The 26650-nt window shown below is 37.5% G+C and overlaps 1 long non-coding RNA gene across 1 annotated transcript; it reads right to left on the minus strand.

Moving 5' to 3' along the window:
• Window positions 1-25271, minus strand: LOC120533356. Its single transcript, XR_005634474.1, has 4 exons — window positions 24973-25271; window positions 22304-22371; window positions 20850-20941; window positions 1-459 (listed from the first exon to the last, which is right to left on the minus strand). It is a non-coding gene; the product is annotated as an uncharacterized LOC120533356 (long non-coding RNA).
• Window positions 25272-26650: the final 1379 nt, after the last annotated feature.

The raw sequence follows: 26650 nt of genomic DNA on the forward strand, positions 1-26650 counted from the left end.
CACGCAGGGAGGACCCGGGAAGCGAACTGTATAACTATGCATGTGACAAATAAAGAATCTTGAGAATTTCCAATAAGTTTTTTCTCAATCAGAATCATAACATTTATAAAATGTGCTAATTATTTCCAAAATTGTGAAAAACTAAAAGTTAGAGATTAAGTAAACTAAATCTATTTTCAGTATATTTGCACATGCACACTAAAGCAGATGAACATTAACCACATACAGTAACATTTAATAATTGTGTTAAATAAACTGCCAACTCACCACAATATTTCAGTGTCCTAATATCATAAAGAAAAGAATTCTTACCTGTATCTTTCCCAAGACTTGAACAGGTCTGTTGCTTTTGTTCTGTTTTGTTTGTGCTGTATGTAACAACAGGTAGAATATACTTCATCCTTACAAGAGAATTCATGATATTGGTTTGTTTCAGTCAATCTTCAAGACACTGCTCACCTGAAAGATAATTGAACGTGAAGCAAACACCATATTATAACCTGTAAAAGACCATGCCCACTAAGCTAATAAAAAAATTCATGCTCAGGCCAAAACACTCAGCTAGAACTTTCTGCTGCTTTAGTGCTTCTGTGGATACTGGTTTTATTTTACCTGTTAATTTCATGTTTTGCACCCACACTGGAAAGAACATATGTATTAGCTACTTTATATTGGTCTAATTTTTAGTTTGCATTACAGTAGTTGGTTCATGTTTGTTATTTTTATAACCCCACATTTGTTTTATGTATAATTTGCTTCAAAAAGATTTCTATTTTTTTATGACCTATATTTCAGCATAAGTTATTCGATACCTAGACCATTCATGGAAACATTTTTGCATGATGCAAATTAAAAGAACTTTGGTATGCATCTCTGTCTACATCAGTGGTTCCAAAATTAAAAAAAAACATTGGTAAGCATCACTGTCTACATCAGTGGTTCATAAACTTTTTATATGCCCTACACCCCTAGAAAATGTTTGCTTTATCTTCGCACCCCCTGCAAAAGTAATATCACATTTGAAGATGAAGAAGTCAAATTTCTAAATTTTGAACCACATACAGTACTGCTGGTGAACAAATTGAACTAAAGATGTAAACTTTTAACACAGTGCATAAAATGTAAATATAAACTGAGCAATTTACCTTTATAAATCTCAATAATCTTGTAAATGTGTTCACTGTGAAGCTTAGACACTAAATTAGCAAACCGGGGATTGGACTATTCCTGCGAAGCATCAAGTGCCACTAAGAAATAACAAACAATGAACAATTGAGGTGTTTGGGGGATTGGAGACCCCTGTGAAGCAACAGTCTGGCGCACCACAAAGCAAAAAAACACAAGCTCTGTTCCCCAAAAACACCTGCACTACTGTTCAAAAACAGATGCGCCACACAGTTAAAATTGTTGTGCTACTGCTAGGACCAGCAGCAGAAGAGATGGGCTGTGTAAGCAGCAGGTATATTACATACAATTCAGTCCTCATTGTCCTTGAAATCAGTGACATTTCAAAATCAAGACTTGCACAGAAATCAATGCTAGAATTCACCCTTCTCTATGGATCATTGCAAGGTCCAAATTCCATTCTCTTAAAAAAAAAAAGGCACTTGCCTTTATAAACACTTCAGCCACAGCAAGGAACCTGCAAGAAAGGGCATTTCTGCGGCTCATTCACATGTGACAATTACGTGTGCAATGCTTAACTCTTTTCATACCAGGTTGGGAAACATATCTCTCTATTATAAAAAAAAATCCTGGAAAGAAACACAAGGGCATCAAGATGTGATCTTCACGTTAAGATCACGGAAGACATTTAAAAGAAACAGCGAGTTGAAAGAGGTTGGCCACAGAGCGTCTCGCGGGGACATTAAACATAAGACTTTGTGCCAAGAGATTGTCTCAGGACCGTCTCACGATGATGTGGAACATGAGATTCTTACCAAGGTTATTATAGTTTTGCCTTTTTATATTAGTTTTTATTTCTATATTTTTTCTGACCTTACTTGGAAATTCAGTTTAGTTTTAGCTTTCCTTCATTGTGTATCTTTAGTTTTAGTTTAGTTTTTATTTCACAAAGACATTTCTATTTTATTTTTATATATATCAGTTTCAGTTTTAGTTTTAGTAATTATGGAGTGGAGCGCCTACAAAGTTAGTTTTGTGTCACAATCAGACAGAACTGTACACTTAACAGATTTGTATATGAGTTTAATGTTAGTGGAAGCTTACTACACTGCCTGGTTTACTATCTGGTTTTGGTTTTGTCTGATAAAAATAAGCATAATCAAAACTAGACACTCAATATGAACAATGTTACACAATTTAATAATTTTTTAGATATTTTCTCATGAAAATCACAGGGGCTTAGGAAGAACAGGGCTCTTAGACTTGAATGAGTGTGCAGACCCGACTTAGCTGTATTGAGGGAAACAAAAAACAACAAGCATGTAGTGTCAAGGTCAGGGGTGGCGAGTCTTGAATAGCCCAATATAAAGGACAGTAAACCCATAATGAGCAAAGCAAGAGCAGGTAATAGGTGTATGGACAGGCACAAAACAACAGAGACAGCATCTGAGATTAAGAACAATATATACATTATCTAAAGCTGTTATCCAGAGTAGGATTGCAGGAAACCTGCAGCCTACTGCAGCAGGTTTGGATGTAAGGCAGGAAAAATCCCTGGTATGCAATATGTAAGATAAGGCTGATGTTAAGAACAAAGAGAATATGATATTTCAACTATCTATTTTGAGAGAGAGAGAGAAAAACTGAAAAAAGGAGACATATTTTAAAATATAATTCTGCTAATGGATTATTTTTACAAGATCAGGTATTTTGAGTTGTGAATTTGAACTAAAAAAGATAAATTAATAAATATAGAATAAATACAAAAACCCATTTGTATGTTTAGTTTTTCATCACTTGTCAGACTCTCTACCTTTGTTTGTATAAACCGTTGTTAAATGATGTTTTTAAAGCAAAAGCGATTGGTCAGCAACAATATGCTGATCTTGTATGATGACCTAGTCAGTCTCTCGATCAGTGCCATTTTAATTTCAAAAACCGGGAGTTGTCTCCACCTAGACTTTCTTGTATACTCAGATATGGGGATGGATATTTGAGGAATAAACTGCAAGACAATAATTATCTATACTAATAAAAGGCAAAGCCCTCACTGACTGACTGACTGACTGACTGACTCATCACTAATTCTCCAACTTGCTGTGTAGGTAGAAGGCTGAAATTTGGCAGGCTCATTCCTTACAGCTTCCTTACAAAAGTTGGGCAGGTTTCATTTCGAAATTCTACGCATAATGGTCATAACTGGAAGCTATTTTTCTCCATTTACTGTAATGGAGTTGAGCTCAAAAGCCGTGGGGGCGGAGTTTCATGTGACATCATCACGCCTCTCACGTAATTACATGATACGTAGAAAACCAGGAAGAGCTCCAAAAAGCGCTTAAGAAAACATGCATTATATAATTAAGAAGGCAGCGAAACAATTAGAAGCAAGCGAGTGACATATAAAACCATATTCAGCGGCTCACGTTAACTGACGCAGTGCGCAGACAAAAGCAACAGTTCCAAAGAGTGCTGAACAAAACCAATTACACTGCTACGCTCAAATAGATAAACCACACGCCGTGGCGCAATAGTAGAGGCTTCACCTCTAGCGCTGGCTTCCGGGGTTTGATTCCCGAGAGGGGATGCACTGAGTATGTACGCACGCATTTCTATTCATTTTAACTTCGCATCCCCTTGGTTTGAGACGTTTGAAAAAATATGCGGTTAACGCAGAAAGACAGATCACCAATTGAAGTTTTATGAATAATGGATACTTTATTCGCGATCAATGATTGTTTTGGTAAAGCCATACTCAGTGTATTCATTAGATGAATGGTACAAAAGTAAGAGTGAGGGGAGGGTAACTTATTGAGGCACGCAGGCAAAACCACAATAGCACGCGGGCTCGATCTGAATTGAGTGATCACATTCGAAAAAATATATCTTTTCAAGTTCTATTTAGTCCATACTAGCAAAATACCCGCGCTTCGCAGCGGAGAAGTAGTGTGTTAAAGAAGCAATGAAAAGAAAAGGAAACATTTTGAAAATAACGTAACCTGATTGTCAATGTAATTGTTTTGTCACTGTTGTGAGTGATGAGTGCTGTTGTCATATATATATATATATATATATATATATATATATATATATATATATATATACATATATACACATACACATATATACATACATATATATACATACACACACATATATACAAACAAATACATAAAGTATATATATATATACATACATACACACACATATATATAAACATATATATACATACATATCTACATATATACACACACAGCTATTTCAGTATCAGTGCAATACGCTGTTTGTTAAAACAGTTGACTCCGCTCTTACGTGCAATAACAAATCAAATCATTCAGTTGTCTTTGCTCATATGTCATTTTAGAGCTGGGCGCCTGGCATCTTTTTGGCCACAAGTTCGTTTATGTTTGGTGTGAGGTTCTGTGTTGTGGAGATTCTCAGGATGGATTGCAGGTGCTCATCAGTGAGGCGACTCCTGTGTGCTGTTTTGTTAGTCTTTATCCCTGAGAAGAGCTTCTCACACAGATATGTGCTACCAAACATGCACAAGGTTCGAGCCGCATGTAGACGGACTTTTTGTTCTTCAAAGTCACCAAAGCGCCGTGCAAACTCAGTGCGCAATAACTCTAACCAGCGAAGCGCTGCATTATGGGATCTGTAGTTTATTGTGTTACCAGCGCTTCATATACCGGGCTTTAATAACAATAATACAGTATATAAAATGATCTCGGGCGGATATAATTACGCCGGGCGGATGTGGCCCATGACCCTTGAGTTTGACACATATGGACTAAATAGAACTTGAAAAGATATGATTTTTCAAATGTGATCGCGCAATTAAGATAGAGTTGACGCGCACTACAGCCTGCATGCCTCAATGAGTCATCCTCCCTCGCTCTTACTTTTTTACCGTTCATCTAATGAATACACTGAGTATGGCTTTACCAAAACAATCATTGATGGCGAATAAAGTATCCATTATTCGAGTATGTATAGCGGGATATATATATATACATATATATATACCAGCGTATCAGGAGAAGTAGTGTGTTAAAAAGGTAGAAAAGAAAAGGGAACATTTTAAAAATAACGTAACATGACTGTCAATATACAGTATTTGTTTTGTGAGTGTTGCTGAGTGTTGCTGTCATCAAGGATTTGATTATCATTATTTCTTTCAATCAGGTTCGTATTTGTAGGATGTGTTGTGTTCAAGTTACATTCCGTGTTTGTCAATCGTTGTAAAGATGACAGGTTTCATTCATCGATTCGTTTCTTACTGCATCAATAAACAGCTCGTCTTCTTCTTTATCTGAGACCTGACACACTGCATGCACGGGTTTTTACACTGTCTTCCTTTAGCGGGACATTGACTTTTTCCACCGTGTGCTTTGTTTCCACAGTAGCTGCATTTATGAATATGCTTATCAGGCGCTTCATATTTTTGCTGCCTTTTCAATTGTGTAATTGGTTTTGTTCAGCGCTCTTTGGAACTGTTGCTTTTATCTGTGCACTCGTCAGTTCCGTGAGCCACTCGGTGTACTTGCATCGAAGGTTCCCAGCTGTGCTGGTGCCATCTCGTGCTATGTCCATAGCTTTATTTAATGTTACCTTAGTCCTGGCACTTAAAACTTTCTCTCGCAGTTTCGCTGAGTTTGTGTCAAACACCACCCTGACCATCTCATCTTCCTCTCCATAAGCACAGTCCTTCACCCGTGAATATTTACCCGTGGCAGTTTGCTATTGGATTGCGCTGACGGACGGCCTTATATGGGCAGGCACTAAATTACAAACGCCAGCGCAGCCTGTCTATGAACTTAATTTAAAGTGTAGGTTTACATCGTGCTTTGTTTCAGTAGCAGAACTCATGAATATGGTTGTATATGTCACTTTCGCTTCGCTTCTTATTGTTTCGCTGCCTTCTCAATTATATAATGCATGTTTTCTTGAGCGCTTTTTGAGGTCTTCCTGGTTTTCTATGTACTGCGTGATTACGTGGGAGGCGTGATGATGTCACACAAAACTCCGCCCCCGGCGTTGAAGCTCATCTCCATTACAGTAAATGGAGAAAAACTGCTTCCAGTTATGACCATTACGCGTAGAATTTCGATATAAAACCTGCCCAACTTTTGTAAGGAAGCTGTAAGGAATGAACCTGCCAAATTTCAGCCTTCCACCCACACGGGAAGTTGGAGAATTAGTGATGAGTCAGTGAGTGAGTGAGTCAGTGAGTGAGTGAGTGAGTGAGTGAGGGCTTTGCCTTTTATTAGTATAGATGTGTCAAACTCAAGGCCCACGGGCCACATCCGGCCTGGCGTGTAATTAAATCTGGCCCGCGAGATCATTTTATATACTGTATTATTGTTATTAATGGCCCGGAGATATGAATCGCTGGTAACACAATAAACTACAGATCCCATAATGCAGCGCTTCAGCTGCCTTGCCGAACACTTACCGCGTTAATCAAGTCTAGCTTATGATGCTGCAAGTTATTGCGAAGCTAGCCCACATGATGCCGAAGAGAAAAGGTGATTCTGAACATAGAGCCTTTAAAAACCGATGGGAGGCTGAGTATATGTTTACTGACATTGCCGGTAAACCCGTGTGTCTCATTTGTGGAGCTAATGTGGCTGTAATTACAGAATTTAATCTAAGATGGCACTATGAGACAAAACATCAAGATAACCTGAAAGACCTGAATGCAATGCACAAGATACAGAAAGCAGAAGAGTTAAAGAAGAATCTGACACTTCAGCAGGCGTTTTTACCGTGCAAAATCACAAAGTGATTTCAAGTGAAGCTACTTTTATGGGAGACACAAATGCACCAGTGCAACTTGCCCCATTTTCCCTGTTGCCAAGTAATGTTGAACCAAGTCGGCACAACGGTGTTCCCAAATACACATTTTGCTGATAAACTAAGCGCACTGTGCACTGAGTTCGCACGGCGCTTTGGTGACTTTGAAGAACAAAAAAAGAATTTTCAGTTGTTTCGCAACCCATTTGCCGTTGATGTGGAAACTGCACCTGTGCAGATTCAGATGGAGGTGATTGAGCTGCAGTGTAATGGCACACTGAAGGCAAAGTCGATACTGCAGGGCCCGCACAGTTTATTCACTCCATTCCCGCACAAATGCTCCAGCTCCGTCTACATGCGGCTCGAACCTTGTGCATGTTTGGTAGCACATATCTGTGTGAGAAGCTCTTCTCAGTCATGAAGACTAACAAAACAGCACACAGGAGTCGCCTCACTGATGAGCACCTGCAGTCCATCCTGAGAATCTCCACAACACAGAACCTCACACAAACATAAACGAACTTGTTGCCAAAAAGATGCCAGGCGTCCAGCTCTGATAAAATGACATAAGAGCAAAGACAACTGAATGATTTGATTTGTTATTGCTGAAAAGAACAAATTTTATTTATATTTCCAGGTTTTGTTATGCACCATGTTCATATTTGAATTTGTATAATTTTGACAGGATATATTTTTATGGAGAGCAAAATCTTTTGGGATATTTAAAATTTAAGTTTATTTATTATATAAAATTACATAAGAGTAAAGAAATTTGAATGTTTGTTCTTTTAACGTTTACTTTATTTCTAACTTGTATAATTTAAACAGGATATATTTTTATGGAGAGCAAAATATTATAAGTTATTTAAGGTTTGAGTTGATTTATTCGGAATAATATTCTGTCGACTAAATAAAAATTCCTTCTATTTAAAATTTAAATAGAACTTGAACAGAAACGATAGTTCATAATATCCACGCAGACTTGCACGTAAGAGCGGAGTCATCCGTTTTAACAAGCAGCGTATTGCACTGATACAAAATAGCCTGCCCATTTAATTATTTAGGAATGGATAAATAAATTAAGATTTTGTACAAATAATGTTTTCATTTTCTTCCTTCATGGATTCTGGCACCCCCAGCAACAGTTGCTCGCACCCCAAAGACTGTATATATGTGTATATATATATATATATATATATACAGTAGTGTGAAAAACTATTTGCCCCCTTCCTGATTTCTAATTCTTTTGCATGTTTGTCACACAAAATGTTTCTGATCATCAAACACATTTAACCATTAGTCAAATATAACACAAGTAAACACAAAATGCAGTTTTTAAATGATGGTTTTTAATATTTAGGGAGAAAAAAAATCAAAACCTACATGGCCCTGTGTGAAAAAGTAATTGCCCTCTTGTTAAAAAAATAACCTAACTGTGGTGTATCACACCTAAGTTTAATTTCCGTTGCCACCCCCAGGCATGATTACTGCCACACCTGTTTCAATCAAGAAATCACTTAAATAGAAGCTGCCTGACACAGAGAAGTAGACCAAAAGCACCTCAAAAACCAGACATTATGCCAAGATCCAAAGAAATTCAGGAACAAATGAGAACAGAAGTAATTGAGATCTATCAGTCTGGTAAAGGTTATAAAGCCATTTCTAAAGCTTTGGCACTCCAGCGAACCAGTGAGAGCCATTATCCACAAATGGCAAAAACCTGGAACAGTGGTGAACCTTCCCAGGAGTGGCCGGCCGACCAAAATTACCCCAAGAGCGCAGAAACGACTCATTCGAGAGGTCACAAAAGACCCCAGGACAACGTCTAAAGAACTGCAGACCTCACTTGCCTCAGTTAAGGTCAGTGTTCACGACTCCACCATAAGAAAGAGACTGGGCAAAAACGGCCTGCATGGCAGATTTCCAAGACGCAAACCACTGTTAAGCAAAAAGAACATTAGGGCTCGTCTCAATTTTGCTAAGAAACATCTCAATGATTGCCAAGACTTTTGGGAAAATACCTTGTGGACTGATGAGACAAAAGTTGAACTTTTTGGAAGGCAAATGTCCCGTTACATCTGGCGTAAAAGGAACACAGCACTTCAAAAAAAGAACATCATACCAACAGTAAAATATGGTGGTAGTAGTGTGATGGTCTGGGGTTGTTTTGCTGCTTCAGGACCTGGAAGGCTTGCTGTGATAGATGGAACCATGAATTCTACTGTCTACCAAAAAATCCTGAAGGAGAATGTCCGGCCATCTGTTCGCCAACTCAAGCTGAAGCGATCTTGGGTGCTGCAACAGGACAATGACCCAAAACACACCAGCAAATCCACCTCTGAATGGCTGAAGAAAAACAAAATGAAGACTTTGGAGTGGCCTAGTCAAAGTCCTGACCTGAATCCAATTGAGATGCTATGGCATGACCTTAAAAAGGCGGTTCATGCTAGAAAACCCTCAATTAAAGTTGAATTCCAACAATTCTGCAAAGATGAGTGGGCCAAAATTCCTCCAGAGCGCTGTAAAAGACTCATTGCAAGTTATCGCAAATGCTTGATTGCAGTTATTGCTGCTAAGGGTGGCCCAACCAGTTATTAGGTTCAGGGGGCAATTACTTTTCACACAGGGCCATGTAGGTTTGGATTTTTTTCTCCCTAAATAATAAAAACCATCATTTAAAAACTGCATTTTGTGTTTACTTGTGTTATATTTGACTAATGGTTAAATGTGTTTGATGATCAGAAACATTTTGTGTGACAAACATGCAAAAGAATTAGAAATCAGGAAGGGGGCAAATAGTTTTTCACACCACTGTATGTGTGTGTATGTATATGTATGTGTGTATATGTAGATATGTATATATATGTGGATGTATGTGTATATATATATATATATATATATGTGTATGTATATATATTTGTGTGTGTATATATATATATGTGTATATATGTATGGATATGTATATATATATATGTTTATATGTGTGTGTGTATATATACTGTATGTATATATATATATATATATATATATATATGTGACAGCAACACTCATCACTCACAACAAGGGCAAAACAATTACATTGTCAATTATGTTACGTTATTATTGAAATGTTTCCTTTTCTTTTTCATTACTTCTTTAACACACTACTTCTCCGCTGCGAAGCGCTGGGTATTTTGCTAGTACAGTATTTTTATATTATGTACATTGAAGAACCATCAACAACAAATCAAATTAATAATATATTGAACAATTATTATAAATGTAAAGTTGAATAAATTAGACTCTGCAGCTGTATAAATAAAAAATAAATTGAGTATGTGTTCAGGTAAAGTACCACTTCCGGGTGATGGATTTGGCCCAAAAGTTAATACAGATCTATAATTCTGGTGTAATAACCACTTGCCGAATTTCATCCATCTATCTAGTTGCGTTTTTGAGATATCGTGTTTACACACACACACACGGATAGTGTGTGTGTACAAAAAAAGAAATGAAGCTTTGAAAATGAAACAAACTAAAGCACTGGCATTTTTTTATAAAAATGTTAACAGTTAACAAGGCCAGGTTAAAATTCCATGTGCTTTCTGACCTTATGCACTCTGGTGACCACACACACAAACCCACAATTGATTCAAAAGATAAATACTGCCCAAAAAACAATTTAATAGGCTAATATTAAACGGCTAATATACTTCTACAAGATTGACACCTGGGACATGCATCCGTTTTCTTAACTTCAAAAACAATGTTCAGAAAGAAAGCGAGTTGCTGAAAGAATCGTTGTAATCAATCATAAACTGTTAAGGATTTGTACAATCACAACTTTGCTGATCTTTACAAAATACACAAAATTTGTACAATGGACATAACTTTACTTTCCTTTGTTTTATTATTTTTAGATTTTAAATTTTTGTGAAAGCTACTTTGCCTGAAAAGGGAAAATAAAGTCTAGACACATTCCTTGCAATTATATATACTAAAGCTGGGTAATAAAATGTGAACAAAATACACAATAAATAGAAAGATAACTATAATTAATACAGTGCTCACTTCTAACAGTTCACAATAGAGCAAATCAAAAATAAGACAGAGCAATATATTTGGTTATCTGTACAAAAGCAAGATAATCTATAAACACAGCGCAGAACAAGAAATAAAAAAATAAAAATTTCTGGCATAGTTTATAAAGTGTTCATATTTCTAAACTTTATTTCTTTTTTCCTTTGTCTTTTAAAGCACTCAAGAAGCCAAGGGTTCTCAGCCTCATTTTTTGTTTCCTTGGGCCGCAGCTCTAGCTGTCAACAAATTTGTACATTTCCTGAAAGCAACGCTAAATGTTAGGTTTACACATAAAATACTTGCCTGGTAATGAAAACAATATTTATTTCATATTTAATAAGCAAATCTTCATTAAAAACACCAAAGCACTTAACAAAGAAAAACTCAAAAGTCTTTTTTACAATTTGTAACAACAAAACCAGCCATGCAGCCATGTTTAATAAATAGCTTTGAAAATCTATCTTACTTGAACAACTTCCTAAATAAAATAAACTTTTTATCAATAGACAATGATATTACTGAGCTTTCTGATGCTGCCTACAGGAGATGAATTCATTATTGTCAGGGCTAAAGTCTAAGACGGCACAACGAAGTTGTCATTGCCTGTGCGACATGCCTGAAAGCAATGCTTAATTTATCACATACATATTCCCTAATTTATAAACACCTTGCTCTCATATGCGTCAGAAGTGGAAAACTGTAAAGTATCGTTCATTAACACGGTTGGAAAAATGGATAAGAGAGAGGACTGATTGCCCTTCTAGTTTCTTTGGAGATATTTCACATAGTTTAAAACCAGCACACATGAGCAAATAGGCAACTATGTGAATGCTTGCATACTGTGCGTAAAGGCTTGCGATCTTCCGTGATCTGAAGTTGTGTACACCCTTGACATTTGAGGTTTTGGCTCCAAGAGAAGAACTCATGAAACTATGAGAGGTATTTTCTGCAAAAATGAAAATGAAAATTAAATTATAAAATATCTCTTTTGCAATTTTCAAAGTCAGCAATAATGCTGCAAAAATTAAAATGGATCACACGCAGTTTTTAATGTTTGGAAAACATACAGGATTAAATCACTTAGAGATGTGTACATAGAAAACAACTTTGCATCCTACGAACAATTACGCTAAAATTTAACTTTCCATCAACACAATTTTTTCACTACCTCCAAACTTTGCTAAACAAAATCTGCCCAGTTCTCTTCATCTCCCACCTACTTCTACTCCGGAAGAAATATTGTTCAGTCCTGAAATTTCTGTAATATATAAAAACATTTTAAAGTCCCTTCCTTTCAAAGATCCCAGAGCACAGTGGGAAAAGGATCTCTTACTCAACATTTCAGAAAAGTAGTGGAAGCCAGCTATGCACAGAATTCACTCTACCTTCATATATGCAAAGCATACAATAATTCAACTTAACATCTCGTTTAAAATTGTCCAAAATGTTTAAAGGGCAATATCCAACCTGTGAACTTTGCAATCAAGCTCCAGCCTCATTGGGCCACATGTTCTGGCCAAGCACGAAATTCTTTAAATGCCTTTTAGAAAGCCTTGTTGTCCCAATCTCTCCAAATCCACTAACAGTTGTGTTTGGTGTACTCCAAGATTAGCTTAAAGTGGAGAAGAACAAACTGTAATTGCCTTCACTTCACTATTGGCACGTAGACGTATCTTGCTCAACTGGAAGAATCCGAACCCACCACCTTTAAAGTCAATGGGAAACTGATGTTATATACTATAATATTTGAAAATCTAATTTTCACTTAGAGGATCTGCTCAAAATGTTTTTAAAATCTGGCAGGATCTAATCAATAACATTCTAGAATAAGCATTTAAATTGGGGAAAAGAATTTTCTCCCCCCTTTTTTCCTATTCTTAAAGTTTTACTCTGGCTGTGGGCCTAGCTCTCTTTCTCACTTGTGGGGGTTGATTTGAACTAAAGTTTTGCCAAGTTTGACTTGCTTGTATGGAGTGTTACTTCCTTTTAATAAATTCAATAAAATGTTAAAAAAATTAAAATGAAATTTAAATAACTCTATTTGAAATTCAATTTTCAAAGTCTGCACACAAGAATGATGCAGACATTAAAATAAAAATGCAATCTCTCTTCTGCATTTTCATTTTAAGTCTGCATCCAAAAATGTAAAAATGAAAATGAAATATCCCCATTTACATTTTCAAGGTATGTGTGCAAGAATACTACAAAAAGTAAAATTAAAATGAAATAGCCCCATTTGCAATTTCATTTTCATTTTAATTTTTGAAGCATTTTTGAGTGCAGACTTTGAAAATTAAATTGCATAAGGCAGATTGCATTTTCATTTTATAATTTTCATTTTTGCACAAAATACCTCTCATAAAGAGACATAGTAAATGTTCTGATAAATTCGACAGGGGCACAAATTTACAATATTATTATGAGCCTTTATCTATAATGCAATGTTAAACAGCCGTTAAACACAATGTGCAAATGAATAACCAATGCAAATTACTTGATACTTGTATTAGATGTCAGTGACATCCAGGTGCTTATGAGGATCGCAGGTTGAGAACCTCAGCAATCATCCTCTGTTGTACAAAACATGGGTTGCCAGAAAATTAGTGGGAACTTAACATTTATTTACTACTTTGTTTATTTATTTATTTATTTTTGTTATTCCATTGGTGACTTTGCACAAGCACACAAATCCAATTGAGGTGTCTTTGAAGAATGAGTTCATTATTTCACGCATGGGTTTTAGATGCTGGTGTCAGCTAATGACAGTTTCAGAGCCTAATAAAGTTTTTTGACTCTTCAAACACTGTGTGACACACAACAGCCATGGGCTATTCTAAGCAACTGACTTAAGATCTTAAACTAACTGATGCCTACAAAGTAGGAGAACAATATGAAAAGATACAAAACTGCTTCCAACTAGCAAATTTCCACAGTCTGAATGTCTTTAAGAAATACCAGTTAAGTGGTGGAGGTCAAGAAGATATGGAAGAATAAAAACAAAAAACCTGACGTCTTGTATACTATGCAGGAAGGCAAAGTAAAACTGCCATATCACTACAAGGGACCTTCAGACATGTTTAGCAGTGGTGCTGTACTGTGCACTGTTACTTACATGGACATGGCCTTCAAGGAAGAGCCTTCAGAAGGAAACATTACCTGCAATCTTAACACAAAAAATAGCACATTACGCAAAACAGCATCTGCAAAAGACAGAGGAATTTTGGAACCAAGTGGTGGGTGCAGATGGAATTTAAATCTTTGGCCACGACTACAAAAGCCTTGTTTGGGAGAAAAAAAAAGGAGTACCATTGGAAGAAAAGAAGAACCAGCTGTTAAGTACGGGGTCGGATCTGTTATGCTTTAGGGTTGTGTGGCAGCTAGTTGCAGAGGCAGGAAACACTGTGCCAGTAAAGAAGGAATGCATTCCATTAAATATCAACAACTCCTTGAGATGAATGTTAGACAGTTAGTCTGGAAAACTAAAGGAGAAAAAAAGACGGCTTCTACAACAATATCACAATCCAAAACACCCTTTAAAATCTACTATGAGATACCTCAAGAAAGGCAAGTTGAAGGTTATGGCCCTTACAGTCCCGATATTTAAACAGAACTGAAAATCTGTGAGCAGATCTTAAACATGTTGTGCACACAAGGCAGACCAAAAATATCTCACAAATGTAAGCAATCTACAAACAAAAATGGAGAAAAATGTCTAAAATAGGAATTGAAAGACTTGTGGCTGCCTATAAAAAACATTTACAAACTTTTCTGAATCCCCCATTTACTCTTACCTTTTTACATTTTTTTTTTAGTTCATCAAAGTAGTATGGTGTTGTACTGTGTTAGCCATTTTGGATGTAATGAGAATTCAAGCAAGATGACACCTTCTATTGGCTAAGTGAACCAATTACAATATGCAAGCTTTCAAGGCAACTGAACTTCTCATTAGTTCAACAAATAAATTATAACTGCACATTAACATTTTCATACAAGTGTCATTTTTTTAGTTTGGTTTTTCTTCAGATATCAACAAAACTTGGCCAGGGGTGCCAAATGTTTTGCATGGAACTGTACATAACATAATGCAAACTACTTAGGTGGAACTAATATATTATTTTTCACAGCCATGGTTTTTTTGTGATTTTCATAATTCATTAAGGTAAATTAAGCACTGACTTCTCTACTCAATCTATTTCAAATGAATACATTTTACAACAATTAAATGAGAGTACAACTGGTATTATAATCTACAGGCAAAGGAACAGAGCTAACCCAGCCACAGAGGATGCAGAAACCAGTGTTTCTTTGAGCCGGTCCCAAGCCCAGATAAATTGGGGAGGGTTACATCAGGAAGGACAACATTACAGATTTCTATACCGGATCGGTTGAGTCCCGGGTTAACAACAACTGCCACCAGTATTGTTAGCCACCAGGGTGCTGGCAGAAATTGGGCTACTGTTGGCCGAAGAAGAAGGGTGGGGGGTGGGGGGAGATGTGTCTGGAGAAAAGAGGAGAGGAGGAAGGTAAAAAGAGTGGAACTGAGGGTAGGAACTTTGAATGTTGACAGTATGACTGGTAAGTGGAGAGAGTTAGCTGATATGATGGAGAGAAGGAAGGTTAATATATTGGAAGGGGAGTAAGACCAGGTGGATCGGAGGTGGATTCAAATTGTTCTATCATGGTTTTGATGGAAGGAGAAATGGGGTAGGAGTTATTCTGAAGGAACAGTATGTCAAGAATGTTTTGGAAGTGAAAAGTGTGTCAGACAGAGTAATTATTATGAAGCTGGAAATTGGAGGTGTGATGATGGATGTTGTTAGTGCATATGCCCCGCAAGTTGGGTGTTCGATGGATGAGAAAGAAGATTACTGGAGTGAGTTGGATGAAGTGATGAACAATATACTCAAGGGACAGAAAGTGGTGATTGGAGCAGATTTCAATGGACATAATGATAAAGGGAACAAAGGAGGTGAGGAGGTGATGGGTAGGTATGGTGTCAAGGTGAGGAATGAAGAAGGTCAGATGATAGTGGGTTTTGCAAAAAGGATGGGCATGGCTGTGGTAAATATGTATTTTTAGAAGAGGGAGGAACACATGGTGACGTACAAGAGTGGAGGAAGATGCACACAGGTAAATTATATCCTATACAGATGAGTCAATCTGAAAGAGATTAACGACTGCAAAGTAGTGGCAGGGGAAAGTATAGTTTGACAGCATAGGATGGTGGTCTGTAGGATGACGTTGGAGATCACAAGACAGCTGGGCAGCTACAGCAGAAGTAGTAAAGGTGACAGCAAGAAGGGTTCTTGGTGTGACATCTGGACAGAGGAAGGAGGAAAATGAAACCTGGTGGTGGGATGGGAAAGTACAGGAGAGTATATAGAGGAAGAGGATGGCGAAGAAGAGGTGGGTTAGAAAGATGTAAAAAGTAGACAAGAGTAGAGGAAGATAAGGTGCAAGGTGAAAAGAGAGGTGGTGAAGGCTAAAGAAAAGGCATATGAGGAGTGGTATGAAAGTTTGGACACTAAGGAGAAAGAAAAGGACCTGTACCGACTGGCTAGACAGAGGGACCGAGCTGGGAAAGATGTGCAGCAGGTTAGGGTCATAAAGGATAAAGATGGAAACATACAAGCGAGGAGGGTGTGTTGAGAAGATGGAAAGAGTACTGTGAGAGGCTGATGAAGGTTGGATGATGTGGAAATAGTGAATCAGGAAGTACAACGGATTAGCAAGGAGGAAGTAAGGACAGCTATGAAAAGAATGAAGAATGGAAAGGCCATAGGTCCAGATGACATACCTGTGGAAGCATAGAGGTGTTTAGGAGAGATGGCAGTAAATTTTTAAAACAAATTGTTTAATGGAATCTTGGAAAGTGAGAAGATGCCTAAGGAGTGGAGAAATGTACTGATACCGATTTTTAAGAATAAGAGGCATGTGTAGAGCTCAGTAACTACAGAGGGATAAAATTGATGAGCCACAACATTATGGGAAAGAGTAGTGGAAGCTAAGTTAAGAAGGGAAGTGATGATTAGTGAGCAGCAGTACGGTTTCATGCCAAGAAACAGCACAACAAATGCAATGTTCACTCTGAGCGTGTTGATGGAGAAGTATAGAGAAGGCCAGAAGAAGTTGCATTGTGACTCTGTGGACCTGGAGAAAGCATATGACAGGGTGCCTCGAGAGGAGTTGTGGTATTGTATGAGGAAGCCAGGAGTGGCAGAGAAGTATGTAAGAGTTGTACAGGATATGTATAAGGGAAATGTAACAGTAAAGAGGTCTGAGGTAGGAGTGACGGATGCTTTCAACGTGGAGGTGGGATTACATCACGGATCGGCTCTAAGCCCTTTCTTATTTGCAATGGTGATGGACAAGTTGACAGATGAGATTAGACAGGAATCCCCTTGGACTATGATGTTTGGTGATGAAATTGTGATCTGTAGCGAGGGTAGGGAGCAGGTAGAAGGACCCTGGAGAGGTGGAGATATGCTCTAGAGAGGAGAAGAATGAAGGTCAGTAGGAATAAGACAGAATAAATGTGTGTGAATGAGAAGGAGATCAGTGGAATGGTGAGGATGCAGGGAGTAGAATTGCTGAAGGTGGATGAGTTTAAGTACTTGGGATCAACAGTACAGGATAATGGGGATTTTGTAGAAGAGAGGTGAAAAGAGAGTGCAGGCAGGGTGGAATGGGTGGAGAAGAAGGAGTAATTTGTGGCAGACGGTTATCAGCAAGAGTGAAAAGGAAGATCTACAGGATGGTAGTGAGACCAGCTTTGTTATATGGGTTGAAGACGGTGGCACTGACCAGAAAGCAGGAGACAGAGCTGGAGATGGCAGCGTTAAATATACTAAGATTTGCATTATGTGTGACGAGGATGGATAGGATTAGAAATGAGTACATTAGAGGGTCCGCTCAGGTTGGACAGTTGGGAGACAAAGTCAGAGAGGTGAGATTGCATTAGCCTGGACATGTGCAGAGGAGAGATGCTGAGCATATTGAGAAAAAGATGTTAAAGATAGAGCTGCCATGCAAGAGGAAAAGAGGAAGGCCTAAGAGAAGATTTATGGATGTGGTGAGAGAGGACATGCAGGTGATGGGTGTGACAGAGCAAGATGCAGAAGACAGGAAGATATCGAAAAAGATAATCCTCTGTGGCAATCCCTAATGGGAGCAACCGAAAGAAGAAGGCGGCGGCAAAGGAACAGAGCTATTACATTTTAAATTTTTACATGAGCAGATGCATATTTAGGTAGGGTTAAAATGTTATTTATCACAGACATATACGTGAGGTGGATACTTGGAAAGATGCTGTATAGTAAATAATGTTTTAGCATTTTAAAAACAATTGTGGAAATTTAAATATGTATATTGACTTTAGCATGGAGAACACAGTGGCACATGATTTCTGGGCTACCCCAGCTTCTGGCCAAATCCAAAACACACATTTTTGGTTAACGGTGATTCTAATATGGTACAGTTTGAACTAGCTTAGTGATGGACCTTAATCTTATCTAGGACTAACTCTTATTTGTGAGTGCTGCTGAAATAGACTGTGACACTCTGTAACACTGTAATAGAGGAAAATACACTGATTAGCCAAAACATTATGACCATTTTGAGGCAAACGATACCAACTATCTCGTACCAATGAGGCAAATCAAGGTCAGGGATATATTTAATAGTAAGCTGGCATTAGGAATTGGTAGTCGACATGCTGGATGCAGATGCTGGCAAGTAACTTTGATAAGCGTCAAATCATTATGACCAGATAACTGTATCAGAGCATTTGTGGAACAGCAAGGCATGGTCAGCCATAGTGAGTACCTATCAACAATGTTCCGAGGATGGAAAATCCACAAACTGTTGAAAAGGTGTTGAGTGGTCAAGACTAATTAACATAAGAGGTCAACAGAGGCTCTCCTATTTGGTAAGAACCAGCAGAATTGTAACTATGGCAGGCAAGAATTTTACCACTGAACCTACAATGCTAGTTAGAGGATCTGTGCAGAACTTTTTCAAAACCTGGCAGGATCTAATCAATAATATTTTAGAATAAGCTCTTAAAGCACTGAGGAAGTAGATTATCTTCCCATTTCTTTTTCTTCTCCATTTATCTTTATCCACCTATTAAGCTCATCAATGTATGTATTTTTTACAAGCTTTAAGTTTTACAACGTTGGCCACGCTCTCTTTCTCAGGGGTGGGGGTTGATTTGTTTGCAATCCTATTTTTTGTAAAAATTGATCTATTTGTATGGAATGATTACAATAAAATCAATACAATTGAAAAAAAAAGAATTGTATCTATGGCAAACATTGTGACAATGATAATGTTAAGAATGACAAGAGTAATGCTTCGTGATACACAGTGCATTGAACACTGCTGTATATGGAGCTGTGTAGCCACAGGCCTGTCAGAGTGCCCATGCGAACAACTGCCTACCATCTCAAAGTGTCTACAATGTGCATGCAAGCATTGCAACTGGACCTTGGATCAATGGAGGAAGATCACTGATTCAAAGAATCCCATTTTCCATTGCATTAATGTTGATAGCCAGGTACATGTGTGTTGTTTACCTAGGGAAGAGATGACATCACAATGCAATGCTGGGAAGATGACAAGCTGGTGGAGGGAGTGTGATGCTTTGGGCAATGTACTTCTGGGAAATTGTAGAGCCAGGCACTCATGTGGAAGTTGCAGACCAAATATACCCCTTCATGGCAGCAATATTGCCTGATGAATTGGCATCTTTCAGCACGAGAATGCGCCCAGCCACACTGAACAAATTGTTCAGGAATGGTGTGAAGACAGGATGAAGAGTTTAAGGTGTTGTTCTAGCCTTCTAATTTACCAGATCTCAATCCAATGAAGCATCTGTTTGACATTTTGGAACAACACGTCCGATCTATGGTGGCTCCACCTCACAACATGCAGGAGTTAAGAGGATATACTGCTAATGTTCTAGTGCTTGATACCATAAGATGCATTCAGAGGTCTTGTAGAGTGCATGCCTCACTGGGTCAGGGCTGTTTGGGTGGCACATTGAGAAGCAACAGCATATTAGACAAATAGTCGTAATGTTTTAGCTCATTAGCGAATGGACAGAAAAAAATCAATACTTTTTAAACTTGTTGATGTCATACCAGTGATTAGCTCACATAAAGCTTTTTTTTCTCTTGGAAAGTAGGAGTCTGAAATCTACCACTGATCCTATAGTTCTGATGGCTGATAGCAAGTGTTAATTTAATGCAAGCCTGATTTTCTTAATGTAATCATTTTCATTCCTTATAAGCATCTATGGTTGAAAAGCACCCCTAGTTTACAGATTAGGTATTCTGTGGAAGTATATTGTTAAATGCTAACCTACTTAAAATAAGGACGAAGCTTTGTTTTTATTTAATTAGTTAATAAGAATGTAACCATGATAAAAAAATAAAATTTGCAGAGTGACATTTTAAAGCAATTCGTATTCACCATAGATGGGAGATATTCAGGATTGTGGAAAATACAGAGGTATAAAACTGATGTCACACACAATGAAAATCTGGGAAACTGTTATAGAAAGAAGGCTTAGTTTGGTTTTATACCAGACAGAGGAACAACTGATGTAGTTTTTTCATTAAGACAGCTCATAATGTAAATACGCATTGAGAAAAAACAGAAAGGCTTTCATATGATGTTTGTTGATTTGGACAAGGCTTATGATAGGGTACTACTTAAGAGGCTTGAGGTGCATATAAGAAAAAGAAGTATCAGAGAAGTACATGAACATTGTTCAGGATAGGAGGACCTCGGTTAGAAGCAATGTTGGGGTAAAAGACAAAATTCCAATTAGAGTAGGTCTGCACTAAGGATTTTCTTTAAACCCTTACCTCTTTGATCTTGTTATGGAAGTGTTGAGTCATGGGATAAAAGACCAGTCTTCCTGAGTTCTTCTTGCTAATTATATTGTGATGAGTAGCACCTGAAAAGAGAACATGTAGGGGTGTTAGAGTATTGAAGATAAGCATGAAGAGGATAGAATATTTGATGTTTAATTATGATCAAGATTCAGGGGTTAAACTGCAAGGACACTGATTGAAATTACTGGATACATTTAAATACCTAGAACCAGTGGTAGCCCAAGATGGAGAATTGGATGCATAGATAACACACAGATTGCAGTGTGGAATAAACAATTCACAGGAAGTATCAGGAGTATTGTTCAATTGGAGAAATCAAGGCAAGGGTTAAAGTTAAGCTTTTTAAGACAGTGGCAAGGCAAGCAACGACGTATGGGGTGGAGACATGAGCAGTAAAGGGAATGCAGGAGAAGAAGGTGGATGTGTCAGAAATAAGTATTTTGAAATGGATGTGTGGAGTTACAAAGGACAAATAAGAAATGAGGCATTCAGAGGTACTACAAAAGTAAGAGAGATATCTATGAAAGTACAGGAAAGTAGGTTCAAGTAGTATGGACAAGTGATGAAGAGAAGCAATAAAAATGAGGGCAAAAGAGTGATGGTGATTAAAGTATAGGGGAAGAGAGACTGGGGGAAAATGAGGCAGGGATGGATAGGTTAAGTAAAGGAAACGTAGAAGAAAATGGGTCTGACTGGTGCAGGACTGAGTTGTATGGAGGAGGTTAGTCAAACACCTCAACCCCACATAGAAGTGGGAAAAAATTAATATAAAAATGTAAATACGGTTAAAAGAAATTAACATTGCAAAATTGATATTGCCAGTAAACAACCTACCTCCCTCTGTCAGTTCAGAGCAGATCTATATTTTCATTAAGTAGGCAAATGTAAAATTGTGGCTCACATTTAGATATTAAAACTCGATTTTAAAATTGATTACTGTATATATTAAGGGTTTTGTTGTTTATCCCCAGCTATATTTTAATATTTGTTTGTGAGTCAACATCCAAATCAAAATCAGTTAACAATGTCATTTGTATATGAGGAGTCAGAGAAAAGACTTTTAAAAAGTTTGAAAAGATGTATGCATAGCATAACATCAGGGACTTAGTTAATTGATTTGATAGTTGAAGCATTTTTTATTATTTTTTAATTTCTTCTTTAAAGTCACAGCACAACATAAAAACAAAGCAGCAGAAGTGAGTTGGTGTTGTCGATTTTGATGGAAGAGGCTGATGTGACGGTAAGCTCCTAGCAGCACCCGTAACACTGCTAGCTTTTAAGTTCTGAATCTGTTTTCAGGTCAGGAGTAGCTATCCAACATCTAATTGTGGAAAAATTTATAAAAATCACAATAATCTGATAAACAGTACCAACACTAATCTGATACACAGTATCAATATTGGGACAAAACAAGCAAAACTTACCGGACAGATATCAGAAAAAAGAAAGGTAGGAATCCAGTTTGATTCTCCAACATATCTAACCTGAAAAACTATAAAAGTAGATCACATAATAATAGAAGCTGCATGTGGCCAAATGTTAACATGAGAACAACATTAGTGATGCACTTATCAGCAGAAAAACTGTGAGTCACTCTAAACATAACCTCCTTATTCCATCCTAGCTGACATTCAAGTAGAACTAAATATACAACCAAAACATCAGCAGTAAGGCAATCAAATAAGTGGAACAGTATGCACTAAATGAGTGAGAACATCCTAGCACAAAAATGATATTCATCTGAACATTCAGCAACAGACCAGTGGGGACTACAAGAGAAAATGTTTTGCCTCTTTTGAGAAGCTGACATGGGAGGTGAGCTTTTCATGTGGATCTTCTGCTGCCATTACCCCAGTGGTTAATGTACTTAAACATCTTCTCACTCAAGAAAGCAGGACAGACAAGGGGATTAAGATAATCAAGACTGAAGACCACCCTTTTTGTCACTGTGTACAACATGGAGATTGAAACATTGTAGTCGGTTACAACCATGCTGGATCAAAGGTATAAATACATTAATGTGTAATTACACCTTTCTGTGTGGGTGATTCAAACAAATACTACAATAGGGCTGTCAAATTAGCCAAAATTTAGGGTTCAAATATTCACATTAAAATATATATTCAAATTTAAGTTAAAAATCATAGGTGCTAAATGTACATTTGTACTTTTGTGCTTTTTTATATTTACACAATTAACATTTTAGTTTTTACTCACAGATTGTTCCTACAAATGGACATTTAGCAAGATCATGTCACTTTGCGCACACAGAAAATCACATTTTTGGAATGGGGTGTTATTACAAGTGTCAAATTCATTCGAGTCTTCATGTTCTTTTTTAAGCCAAACTGGAGAAGTGATATTCACTTCATACTTTACAAACACATCATGAAAAAGTTAACATATGAATAATAGTATATGAATAAAAACAAATCTGTGTATGGCACATTGACTGTTAAGCCTATATAAAAATATATCTGCAAATAAACTTAGTTTTAATATAAATAGTTGAATTTTAACATTTGGTTAGACTGACTGCTGCAGAAGGGCGAAACTGTGAGTAGATAAAGGGATCTGTAAAGGAGAAGTCAGTTAGCAGTGCCTTGTGTTGTTAAATTTTTTAAAGGTAAGGTAGTTAAGCTAAGCCAATAAGTTCAGTTGCACATTCAGATTTACATTGCTTTCTTTTTAATGGTGGAATGATTAAATAATGCTATTTTTATGTCAAAATCATAAAAGGTCATTTTTATTTTGATGTAAACTGTGATTTTACTATATCTTCATGTTTTAAGATACAATTTGAAAACTTCACAATGTTTTTTAAATGGCAGTTTTTCACAGAATTAGTTTCCTGGGAGACAGTGTGTGTCATTTGGACAGATTTCCAGACGAGATAAAGAAAATGTAATTTTCCTATTTTAAGCAAACACCTAAAAACTGGTAGGTAATACACTCTCCAGTCTATAAGTAAGTAGTACTGTGCATTGCACAAAACCAGAGATCCATAAATACAAGACCATAAAAATTTGTTTATATTTGGAAGTAGGAGGCATGGCATGGTTGTGGTTTTGCCTCACAGCTCCAGGACAGTGGGATAAAATTATTGTCAGTGTGTGGAGTCTGCCATCCTCAACCCATGGGTTTACTTCATCTATCCTCAAAATGTACATTGTCTGGCAGACAGCCCTGGATTTCATTTGTCAAGCTCCTAGGATAAACATTGGATCCACGTGGGGATGAAAATAAATATTTAAATGCGCTGGTATGGGCAATCAATCATTCGTTATAAAGGCAGAAATGATGGGTCCACATTAAGAGGGCCTATTTAAGGATTGTCCAACACTGTTGGGTACCTGGACGCAACATTAGATTCTTAACAGGGATAGGAATTGGCAAAGGGATAACAACTTCTTCTTCTTCTTTTGGCTGCTCCCGCTAGGGGTTGCCACAGCGGATCATCCAAAATTGTTTTCCGCATATTGATTTGGCAAAATTTTACACCGGATGCCCTTCCTGGCGTAACCCTCCCCATTTATCTGGGCTTGGGAAATACACTGGTTTGTGCATGCCCTGTGGCTGGGTTGGCAAAAGGATAACAAGTGTTAAATGCATCCCTGCATACTAGAACATATAAAAATTGCAAGCATCAGGTAGCTCAATATTTACATAATTAAACTTTCATCAGTTACAACCAACGAAAATATAACAGACTTTAACATTTATTACGAACACAATGCACTGTACAGAACTTTCCATATTTTACATATAAGACTATGCAAATACAGATGTATTCGGCCACTCGACCAATACGTGCAAAAAGTTCGTGGTACAGTTGGTGGAGACACATATTATGAGAGAGACGGACTGACTGAATGATTGGATACATGGCAAGTGTGCCTTGCAGTTTACAGGTTTAACATCACATTTTGGCCCCATCTTTTGATGTAAAAAAAAAAAACACACCGTAGGGTCATTCCTCATCTTAACACGTCTATAGAAGTAAACACCGTTACAAATATGGACTATTTTGTGTATACTTAAAATAACATTTCCTGGGTTATTTCAACATATGACTTTAATAGTGTATGCTTACCGAAGCGACATGAATACGTAGAAAGGATGCTGTATGCACCAGTAAAAATCATTTAGAAATCCGTTGTTTATAGTAGCTTCCGACTGCGGCCCCTGAAAGCAAATTAAAACTTAATTGCCTGTCGCTTCACACCCTCGATTTATTCAACTTTCTGTCATAATGTTAAACCGCATTTTGACACAGTCATCGCCGCTACGGTCTCCTTTGGTCTTCAATACATAAACTCGGGGCCGCCACATTTTCAAGTCAAAAACAGCCGTATTCGACACCCTGCTCCCACTTAACCTTCTTTTGTCAAATGTCGGCAGATCGGAAAAGTGGGCAATACTCAAAATATAGGAGGAACTCAACCTGTGTGGGCGGTACGCAATATGCGAATCAGCCGTGAGGAAACTGTGGGCGGAGCCAAAGACCATTTGTCTTTCTCACTTTGGTGCTTAAAGACACCGCCCCGCGCGTGGCCCCTGCATTTTAGAACTTGTTTCGCGCAAGTCGCTTATAATGAAGATAATACTTCATTGCAAAATAGTATATCAAATACAGCCAAGTATCCCGCATTGAAACCGATTATAAACACATAATTTTATACAGCGTTTTCATAGTTAACACAATCATGAGTTATTGATATTTACTGATTTTGTTAGACGCATTTCCCTTTACATTGGCCAAATTTGTCTTGTTTCCGAGTAGATTGCCAAATAATATCCTTCCTTTCAGTGATATGACGTGTGTTAAAAAAATGCAAAAGACTTCCGGTCATTCTTTGATATACTGCACTGTTGAAATGACCGGCCATTATGCTGATATTACACCTGTTACTGTATATATTCCCAGGTTTAATACTAATCATATGGAGATACCATGGGTATTTTCTTACATACTGTAGTTACAAACCCTTTGCATTATAAAACAGGCCTGCACTGAGCAAACAACTTCTACTTTCCGCAGATGTAGGTTGATTTGGTAAGGTAGAATAGACAACATCGCAAAGTACTTCTGGGCTGTGCTTGTTTTTTCAGTTTAGATGTTTTTTTCCCCTGCGTGGAGTTTGCATGTTCTCCCCGTGTCTGCGTGGGTTTCCTCCGGGCACTCCGGTTTCCTCCCACAATCCAAAGACATGCAGGTTAGGTGGATTGGCGTTTCTAAATTGGCCCTAGTGTGTGCTTGGTGTGTGGGTGTGTTTGTGTGTGTCCTGCGGTGGGTTGGCACCCTGCCCAGGATTGGTTCCTGCCTTGTGCCCTGTGTTGGCTGGGATTGGCTCCAGCGGACCCCCGTGACCCTATTTGGATTCAGCGGGTTAGAAAATGGATGGATGGATGGATGTTTTTTTCAACATGTTTAAAAAATCTTCAAAAATTGAAGTAATACAGGAAAACTTTTAACATATTTCATAATATCTGTATATCTGATTATTTGTGATCATGTTTAGTTATTCAGGCGTACCTCAAACCTAGTTTGAATATGAGTGGTCTGATATACATACTGACTCATCTTTGACTATACCCATCATTTTCACAGTGCCATTTTTATTACATTCATTGTTATTCTTTAGTAATCGCAAGACAAACTATTTTTATTAGTTTTTTTGGAATGGCGTTCTTCTCATGACCTAATTTTGAGAAGGCCTGTTATATACTTAGGAATATTACTAAGCTAATGTTATGCATGGCGGTAATGA

The sequence above is a fragment of the Polypterus senegalus genome, chromosome 1, assembly GCF_016835505.1.
Source record: "Polypterus senegalus isolate Bchr_013 chromosome 1, ASM1683550v1, whole genome shotgun sequence".
NCBI lineage: Eukaryota > Metazoa > Chordata > Cladistia > Polypteriformes > Polypteridae > Polypterus > Polypterus senegalus.